Below are 10,868 nucleotides of genomic sequence, written 5' to 3'. Positions count from 1 at the left end.
AAAACCCCTGAGGACCTAGCTTATATCTGTGCAAACATCTAGCAATATTTCAGATTTCTTTCCAAAATCCTTTTTCCTTTCTGCAGATAAATTTGGAGGCTGCTTGTTCAACATTCATGTAAGATTTTCTTTTTTTTTTTTTTATTTACAAGAATAAGGTTTATATGAGGGATGTCAAACTAATTACAGTTGTAATAGCAAAAAATATGGAATAAAGCCTGGGTTTGCTTGGAAAGAAGCAGGTCATATAGCTAGCAGCAATGATTGCAAATGTTCATTTCAAAAAAGTTAACTTCATAAGAAATTCAACATGTACTATATCTAGTGCTACTCATTATTTGTCCATGTAGTATTCAACACTGACAGAACAGTTTACAAATAATGTTTTACTTTGAATGTTGTTTTATTTCCCTGTTGAATAAGGTGTCAATCACCTTGCTGGATGAAGTGTGATAAAGACGTCCTCATTTGTTGTATTTCTTCGCCTTCTTCTGCAACACACATGTAAACAATTGTTACTCGCATGGCAATGCAGTTCACTGGAAGGTAAGTCAGAATATAACTCCTCTATCAATATTTGGTTTTCTTCTGTTAACATCAAATTAAACAAGTTTGCAAGTTTTGTCTTTGATGAATCTGTATGCCCTAAAACACTGGAGCTGCAGGCAGAGAGGCCACACTGTTATCTTTACAAAACACACTAAGTATTACCTTCCCTTCCCCATCATCTGGCTGAGATCATGGGCTGATATGTGTAAGTTCCTACGCAATGTCAATTAGAATATCAAAATCCAGGGTTTTTTCCTGGCATATGTCCTCAGATTATGGACATTTTTCCACATTTGTACCAGTACTATGAATTTAATTATTCCATGCCACTCAGATATGCTAATTTTTCTGTGAATTCAGATATTCAGATGAAAATATTTCAAGATTAGCTTGAAATGGCTTCTAAATACTTCTATAATAAACCCATGACAAAATACCAGCTATATTACCTGTGATAGTAGATCTATTACCTGTAGTATGCTTGAGAAGTATGACTTGGCCTGACTTACCCTCATTTTTGAGGATGTTCTAATAACATTTGAGCTGAACTGAGTTGCAGACACGCTAACCTGAACAAGTTTAACAGATGGTATGATGATGACCTCACATTGTGGTCTAGACAGGCTAACAAAATGACTGCGTAACAGAAAGAAGCCTCCAGAATAGGAAAAAATACAGATTTTGGTGAAGATAAACAATGAAGCTATAATAAATTTCCCAATAAATATAAGTATGTTCTGTAGAATTATATTTTTCATTGAGATGCGATGAGGAGACTTTGATGGCTGGATAAAACAGAGGGTTGAATAGATTTTCAGATTTAATATCTACACAAACTGTGAATCAACTCCATAGTCCATAAATCCAGCAAAGACAAGCCAGATTCACCTATTGACTTTAAATGCCATCTGTGTCTAAGTATTTTCCTTTGCAGGGATATTTTCCAAAACTGTTTTTTCCCTATATAGCACAATCATGGATAGAAATATCTGCCATGGGAAGATGGCAATTTTTTTTCTTAACAGTTATTCACCAAAAAATTCAGCTCATTCTGAATTGAAAGTTCCTTATTTTGTGTCTCCAATTAATCTTGAAGTAAGAAGAAAAATATTTTCTTACTGACTTTGTCCTGGTGCCTAGCTTGGAGCTTGAAGCATGAGATGCAACCCACAGAGAGGTGAGGTTAGTGGACAGATTACAAGGTGCAGAAGATGTAGCAAAGGCCTTGGCTGTGTTCAATTACAGTTTTTTTCACATGAAAATCATCATGACAAATAAGTGACTAAGTATTTTTGCACTGATTTCAAGGAGCTTTGAGTCACAGCATCTTATTTTAAGGAGCAGATAACTCAAAGAATTAATCTTTTTTATATATAGGCAGTCTATATAAGTCTGCATTAAAGTACAAAAGAAACTTTGTAATGCAGCACAATACCAATTTTTTATGACTATAAGCTTTTATTACCTAGGAATAAGCTAAGGAGAACAATGAACAAGCCATGTAGCTCTCACAGAGTGACATCTAATAAAGGCGTTATATCTCACTATGATAGCTATCAAACAAGTTTAAAGAGAATACTTTACTCTTCCACTCCCATCCTGTACTTTTTATAAACTTCCCTAAACCACAGAAAGGAAGGGTCAAATTCCTCCCTAACATCTGTGAGTGTGGTTCCAGTGTCAGCAGAGCCATGCTTATTCCCATCACCTGAGATGGGTGTGAAGAAAACTACCTACACCAAGCATAACCAGCACAGCATTTCTGCCTCGGTTTGTGAAATGTTAACTAAGTCTTTGTGGCACATAGAGGAGCACTACTACATAGTAAAGCCAATTCTGCAGACTCTAATTCTAGTAGAGTTAACTTGCTCATATTTTGAACATCTGTAAAGTCTAATGTGACTTAAATGTTAAGTAAATCAATTTAGTTTAATAGTAGAGCATGGTATATTGCCATTTATTTTACCTCAACTTCTTTTCCACACCACATGCCTTTTGTGTATTTCATACATGCTTGAAAGGCACTATTTCTGTAATAGTTTTCAAGGGTTTTTCTATGTTCATGGAACTGGTTCTTGTATTTTTGTAGACCTTTTGTATTTTGTTAGACCCTTGTGTGCAAAACTGTCAACAGAGAAAAAAGATCAAATCAATGAGAGTGAAACAACACAGAAATTACCTTGTATCAATTTTATTAATTTAAAATTGTAACTTTAGGCTGTACTGGGGAGCCTTTCGGGTCAGAAAAGAAATGATGAAAAATAACAGAAAGAAAGAATTCCTATTTCTCAAACAGTTAAAGCATGAGTAGACAAGTTATTGAGTTTTTATTACTGCAGAATTGAATGTTGCCTTGTCTGCATCTCAGAAGTAATTTTGGGAAGAAACTGAGGAGCTAGGGAGCAAGAAATATTTTCTGACTATTACTGATATTAAGAAACAGGCAGCTGCTTAAAAATGCTTGGTGGTTTGGAATGTCAGCCTGAGTACCAGGGTCTGACTTGGTGGAAACGTACACAGACGAAATCACCCAGTGCACATCCATGCTTCCAAACCAGGCCTTCCAAAGGCACACCAGGCTGTTGTGTGACCTGGAAATGGGACACATCGGCAGCATACAAGGACTTGCTTTTTGCTGGTAGATCTAAGTGTGTGGACAGACACTTCCAAAGTCTTATTAGGATACCAGTCTTTGGAAAAATGTGATTACAGACACAGCATAGGTTACTTTGTCGGCATGCTTTACTACACGGCTATGATCTCCAGCTCTGTGATGTTTGGTATGTGAACATGCACCTAGAGCTATAGGTACAATAAATCTATCAGGGCTAGATTGTGCCTCAAGGCAAATACTCTGTTCATTCTACTGTCCTTCCTGATACGTCTTGTGATGTTTTGCTGTACTCATCTGCTCACCCTGTCAGGCATCCATGTGAGCAGCTCTGTGGTTTTATTTTCATGTTTAAACCAAGTTGCTGTAATCAGCTTTTCTGTAACCTAAACTGCAGTTGTTATGACCATATTAACATAAAACTTTTGAGGCTCAGCCTGTAACTCTGCTATTAGAGGTTTAAACCTCAGTGTGGAGAAAGTCTATAATGAAAGTGAAGCTCTCTTTCATTTCCTATGATTCAGTGTAGCCGTCCATACTTGAGAATCACCTGGTTTTGCTTCCCATGCTGTGGCATTTGAGACCTGCCCTCTGAGTGCCGGTGGAAGGCTGTGGACTTGCCAGCTCGGCACTATAGATGATATTGCAGTGATGGTAAACCACTGCCTCGGTGCTGGCTTGGAGGCAGAAATACACCATATGAGTATGTGGGGTAGTTGTTAAGGACCCTACTTGTCAACCTCATCAAAAGCACATTAATTTCAGAAGGAAAGGGTTTTTTTGAATTATTTCACTGTACTTTAGATTAATTCCCAAGACATTCTTCTTGTTTAAAGTGTTAATGAAAATATCCCTAGGATTGTGGTGTAAGGAGGTACTAAATGCAGGAACAGAATCTTTTAAAGGCAGTAACTTGCTTTATGGCCACTAGTAGTACTACATTACTACTTAAATGACGATACAGAAACAAGTGTTTTATCCCTTATATGGGTACATCCTGATTGACTTTTGCTGGAAAAGTAACACTAAGAATGATATAGGAGTGATCTTTTTAACATTTTGTTACCAAAGCATGTTTAGTTGAGGGCCCCTCACTTTAGTAGTTACCTCCCAACAGCATTTCATACATTAAAAAGTCACTGTGAACAGCCTCTCATCCTTCTGTTCCTAAAATAGGAAGTGCAAAACAAGCTGGCAGCTTTGCAGTCAGAAAACCCAGGAACCAAATTCTGAAATATCTCTAGCTGTGATGCCTAGGAAATCAGCCAGTCTGGTTTCAACTCCTGTGAAATTAGAAACTTCAGCCTACCAATAAAAGGGATGGATGCTTGGTTTATCCTCCCAGAGAGTACTGATACACATCTTAAATATATCTAATTGAATCAATATACGGTCAAAGTGAATCCCTTAGCAGTAGTCTCTGAAACAGTGACAATCCATCAGTTGCCAATGATGTTCTTAAGGCTACTCTAAAAGTAATATTTGAAAGCAAAGGACTGATAGAAATTTTTAAGTTAGATCAGATTTTTGAACAGGTGGTTGGAATGTCTTTCTCCAGTGCATATGGAGTTAATGCCTTCTATTTACCAGGCACTATTTTTTGCAGTCATCTTAGAGTAGCATGTAACTTGGTGATTGCTTCTAATAGATCACTTGCTTGCTTGAATTTGGGGAATTCAGGTTTCTTTTTTCCACTTGCTTTAGGGCTCATGGTAGGACAACCTTCAGTCACAAGTTTCCTATTTCTTGGCACATCTGGACAAGTTCAAGTTCAGTTCAAGTGAAATGCAGTTTTTTCTATTTTTCTAAAAAAAAATAAAATCAGTTTCTCTTAATGCAAAGTATTTTCTTTAGTCTAAATATTTCACTTTATACTTATTTTGTCCTGAAAAATATTTTTAAGTGAGAACTTTATTTTCAAAATAAAAACTGAGTGTTTTGATTCAGAAATGTCAAAATAAAGCTCTAAATTTGACACTGAAAGCTATTTTCCAGATTCACAGATTTGGAAAAGAATTATTATTTCTCTGAAAATATTGATGTGAATTTAGTATTTGCATAAAGTGCCTTTTTAATGCCTTTCTCTCACATTTCCAACATAATGGTATAGTTTATAAGGACTTAATTTCAAAGGATTTAAGGTTATCTCATAACTCAAAAATACATTAATAAGTGTGTTATGTATACATAAATAGGTATAACTGTGATACAGACATTTTAACAGTGAGTGTTTTAAATAATGCTATAAAACAACATAGATGTATAATGTTATTTATTTTTTTAAAAATGCAATCATATTTTTGTGTGGACAGGATTTATTTCACATTATTTTCATAGCATTCCTGATTACAATTCAGATCAGGGATTGCACTTTTATTGTATAGAAATGCTTTGGGGGTTGTATAAAACTGCTTGGTCGGACAGAAACTAGCACATGAGAATAAGACACTGTGCTGTCAACTCCAGAATTAAAGAAGCCAGTTACTGTCCCAATGTGTGTCTCTTGGTTGACTGACTTTGGCTTCAAAAAAAAGTGCAACTTCAAAATAAGGCTTTTCTTGTGACTAAGGCATTCATCAGATTTCAGTCTTGTGTGACTTATACAAGATTCTCTAGTGGCTTATAAGGGGTGATCTCTTGCTGTAACATTTTCCTTGATTGATCTTGCAATGTCTTTCTTTCTCCTCTTTCTCTCTCTGGCTGCCTATTTTTACAAAACTGGTAGGACCATAATTATTGTTGAAAACTCTTGGCCTGTGTCAAATCTGGTCCAACCAGTTGGCCAGTTTTCAAAAGTCCTTGCAGTGTAGGAGACACTGAGAGGCACACAAAGACAGTACGACATCATAAGCTTTCTTGCATTGGTAATCAGTAAAATCAACAATAGTCACAAACTTTATTTCCTAAAATCCTGACACATAAAACTGTATCAAGAGTACTCCAGTTATCAGGCTGAAAAATGCAATGGCGGATTTTTCCGTTCCAACAGCTCTTGGTGGGATGCCCCTATTAAGACCCCCTGCCTCCTTGTCATGACAATATCTGCTTATTGTGCTTGAGAAACCCAGCATGGTCTTCAGCCACCATTTCACACAATTCTACAAAATGGTCATTTCTTTCCTCCCCTGTTCTTTTTCTTTCATGAATTTGCCAATGTGGTTCCAAAGCCCGTTAATAAGGTGTGCTGGCAGGCCAGCTGCGCTCAGTGCAGGTTTCAGCAATGTTCCACCAACTTTCATTTAACATGAGTGGTTCTGTGGCCAGAATATGTGGTCAGGGTGTTAATTCACAGCATTTCTGGGGAACAGCATCCTGGGTGGGCTGTAGAAGGAAGTAATGGGACTAGTCATTAATTAAATTCACCCTTCTGCAGACAGCCCTATCCTTGAAGGACCTATCTCTTAGTGAACAAGCAGCCAAGAAAATACTGGTTTATGAAAGTTAATCCAGCAAGATAGACACTGATGTATTATTCACCACCATGGACCCTCCCTGGAGTTTTGTATGGTAGACATGTTTGGGAACGAGAGAAGGCAGCCCTCCTTTGCTGGAGTTGCTTCTGTTTCTCAAAAAATCCACTTCATATCCCACGTTTAAAGTTTGCTGTGGCATAAATATTACTGCAGTGAGAGAGAACCAGGCAGGTTGTGGACTTGAGTCCTGATGCCTTATTAATAACACTGCTCAGTATGATAGTTTTCTAACTAGTTTGTTTGCAATGGTATAGATTTTTTTTTACTTACTTGCATGAACAATAAATCTTGTTAAAGTTTGTACTGATAGTAAATTTTTTTCTTAATCAAAGTGCTAGTTATAGGATATGTATTTTATATTAGGCCTATAAAATACATCATGTTTCAGTAAGCACAACTTCTGCTTTCTAAAGAAAAAGAGCTTTTTCTTTATAACTTGGCTCAGCTGACCATGGAATGGGAGAACAGGGAAGGCTCAGAGGTGGCAATAGAGGTAGAGACCAAAAATAAAGCCACAGGATTACAGCATTACTGTTAGCCATTTCAACTTGAACTTCTGTATTTTACCAAATGCTTCTTGAATGTGCTGGGGAGCAATTTGTGGAAAGAGAAACAAAACCTGGGACATGCACTAACTTACCCAAAACATTGTGGCTACAATTTTAGAAATTAAAATAAATATTGAACATATATATCATCATATACAATGGTAAAGACAGGCACAGTGATGTCTCAGGCTTTCTCTGTGGTGCTGCTGGCATGCAGTAGAGTAATTGCCACATTATCCAGTACAATTTGAATGGAACTGAGTCAAATTTAATTAGCTCCTGTCTTTAGAGCATTTCTTCACCCACAGCAGTTGTAGTCTTTAGGGTCCTGCTGTGCATCTGTAATGTTCTACACAAAATGCAAGCTGTTAGGGGAATCCCATTCCGAAATCTACCCTAGTTTACCATCACATACTATAACTCCTGCACTAGTGGTGGTCTGGTTTTTGTTTGACACTTTCTTCGATATCTTTACATCCTTATTTTAAATGGTACTGTATGGCAGCCTGGCCTGTCCAGCCCTTAAGCCTTGGAAATATCCTTCATGGATTTGACCATATTTAGACCCTGAGCTTTTTTTTTGCAGATTTTTGTTCTGTATCTGTCTGCAGTCATTGCTGCACTTCCTTTACCAAATGACTTGTCTCCTCATCTGCTCTGAAACTTTTTGCTTCTCCTTCATTGATCAGATGCTATTGACCATTAAATACCATTTTGGGCTTTAGTTCTGTTTTATTTTTGTGAAGAAGTGCTACAAAGTAATGAGTTTAAAATGCTACTTTATTATTTTAGTTTTGTATTTAACATAAGTACAGTCTTCCAAAATTATAGATTGCTTTCTTAATTTGAACGATAGACATCACAAAATTGCCCATCAAACTTATAGAAGGTGCTCTATTTCAAATTCAGAATTGCTGTTCAAATTATACTGAGTACGACTGAAATACTTCCAGAACATTTTAATTACTCCTAAATAACAGAAAAATATTTTCTTAAAATATAGCTTTAAAAATCTACAGAAATAGTTGTGGAACTCTGAATGCTTAATTATTCCTTCTATTCCTGGCTTTTTGCAAAAGTATAAAAAAGCCCACTGACTTGTTCTACTTAAAACTGCTGATGTAACTCACATTAAGCAGATTAAATAAAAATTTGGTGAGACTGCATTTCAGATCACATGATAAAACTAAAATGTGGATAGAGCAGATAACTTTCGAAGAGTAAAAGTTCAGAGAATTAAGTTTTGCAGTGAACGCTGGAGGCATGATTTTTTCTCACGCGGGCTTCTTCAGCTCAGCTGATCACTGGCTTTGACAACGTTGAACTGTTACACTGGCTGTGGAGCTTTCCTTGCCCTGGGAGGCACTTACTCCTTCTTGACCGTGTTCTGCCCACTCTGTTGTAGGGATCAGTAAAGCAGCAGTGGAGAGAGGAAGCTTTACCATCCAGCCCTCAGCCAAAGTATTGCTTGTTCAAGTTTTTTGGTTTCTAAAAAGACTCAAGACCAACATTTTCATGAGTTGATTAAAGTATATTAATGGGTTGATGATACCAGTTTCAAACTAGTTTGGAGTTTGCACTTAATGGTTTCTCATGTTCATCTTGAATAAACAGCAGCAATTGAATCCACCATTATCAATAAATACTAACCCAGACCACTAAATACATGCCTCATTTTAGCTACATTAATCATTCAACTGAAGTCTAAAAAGATGACTGTCCTTACAAGCCGAAAGAATATAAACCATTTAAGAAATGACAGTTTATCTAAGATCATTTATTTACATATTTATTGGAACTTCCTTATAGGATAATGTCACACCAGTGAGAGAATATCACTCTCACCCAGATCTCGAGAGTCTTTTTCTTTGCTCAGTTATGTTTTAGACACTCTTCTGATGTACTCATAGGGAATGTCTGTTTTTCATCTGTCCCCAGACCATAAGCACAGGCATGTGTGTGCAACAGGAGAGGGATTTTGAAACAGTTAAGCCAAGACAAGAGTAATCACAGGAACACGGTTCCATTCAGAAGATGCTTAGTCACTCTCTGATGACCACTGAAATGCATTCCTTTTGCACATATATGCCTCCATAGCCAGAGTGAATACTGAAATAAACACTGTACTTCAGTGGCAGTTTGAACAACTGGGTTTGCAGAAGCGCTCTCAATTTTATTTTTTTTTTGAAACACTTTCCTCTTTGTCTGTCTTCATTAGATTCATGAGTTCATATACTGTAATACTAATTCTATTTTTCCCCAAGAAGATTTTGAGCTGCTTCCTTGAAACTCCCATTTTTTTAGTAAGCTTAGATGACAAAACATAGATGCTTCTCGCTCAGTGCAAACCATTTGCTTAGTCACCGTTGTTTCACAACCTTTCAAGGAAACCACCACAAACTCAATGTGTAAGATACTCTTCCCAGATTTTATTGCAGTTAATAGCTATGTTGAAATCATAAACTACGTCACCTTCCTAGACTTCTTGCTCAAATTCCAGAGGTCTTTATCTTGAATTCTGGTATTTTAAATCATTTTTTTTTTCTGTAAACAATACTATTATTTCTTTCACCTAGAACACAATTCAGAGTCTTCCCTTACTAGAAACCTATTGACCCTGGTAAATACTGTCCATCCTGAGCAGCACTGCTAGCCAAAATGACCTGCATGTTTTCCTAGTTAGGATAAGAAATTGTAAGGAAATAAGAGTCCTTTGGTGCAGTTAAATCTGTTTTCAGGATCTGTAATTACAGTTCCATACTTTCTCAAGCATGGGAGAATTCAAACACAAGAGTGTCTTCCTGCTTCAGCCTCTTTTATCCAGCACCCAGTACAAAGGCCTCTGACTTTCCTGGGCACACTTTAGAGCTGCTTTGGGCTTTGTTATTATGTTGTTCCGGAGCTCTGCCTTTGTTTTCTTTGCACGGTCTTCTATGTATTGCCAGGCTCCCTGAGTAGCACGCAGAATGTTCTCTGCCCACAGTGTTCAAATTGCTGAGCAACCCTGTATTTACCTTTGGTTTGTGAAAGAAACATTTGCTTAGTATTCACCTTTGGTTTGTGAAAGAAACGTTTGCTTAGTATTCTCTTGCAGCCCTATTTATTGAAAGATGGTGGCTAAGTCCTGCAATTTCAACCCCACCTAGAAACACTACATGAAGGACTATCTCAAGAGGATGTGGGAGAAAGATCACCGCTCCCTGTTCTAGATAAGACCTACCTATTCTCAAAATAAGAAACATTTGTTGCTCTTATGGTGAAACAATTTGTATTAAAATTTTATTCAAAATGGTGTTTACAAGTGTATCTAAGACTGTTAGTGGCAGGTCTTGGTGAAATGCCATTGTCCCTGTGATGTTTGAAAACACAGAAGAAAGTCTCAACAATTTTCTCCCTGCATTGTATTAGAAAAGCAAAGCATTAGAAAAATGTATAGATAATGTTTTCTTTTTATTGTAAAATCATGATTAAAGCTAATTTGAGACTGTATCATAGATTTTGAATCAAGCTGTGAAATACTCCAGGCATTGTGATTCCCAGTTAAGCCAAAATCAATTGGGATGTCTGGGAGAATGTACGAATTTCACCACTGATTAGAGTAATAAACCAGTGAAACCATTATTTTCAAAGAGTTATGTATTTAGACCTCTAAATAATTGTTACACAATTTAGTAGCAACAGTTGCCA

General features: G+C 36.8%; 1 long non-coding RNA gene across 1 annotated transcript; it reads left to right on the top strand.

The window, feature by feature from the left end:
• Positions 1-429: 429 nt before the first annotated feature.
• Positions 430-10,802, top strand: LOC116960872. Its single transcript, XR_004406635.1, has 2 exons — positions 430-546; positions 10,276-10,802. It is a non-coding gene; the product is annotated as an uncharacterized LOC116960872 (long non-coding RNA).
• Positions 10,803-10,868: the final 66 nt, after the last annotated feature.

Source organism: Tyto alba, unplaced genomic scaffold, assembly GCF_018691265.1.
Source record: "Tyto alba isolate M040663 unplaced genomic scaffold, T.alba_DEE_v4.0 Super-Scaffold_7, whole genome shotgun sequence".
Classification (NCBI taxonomy): domain Eukaryota; kingdom Metazoa; phylum Chordata; class Aves; order Strigiformes; family Tytonidae; genus Tyto; species Tyto alba.
This window is presented reverse-complemented; position numbering and strand designations above follow the sequence as displayed.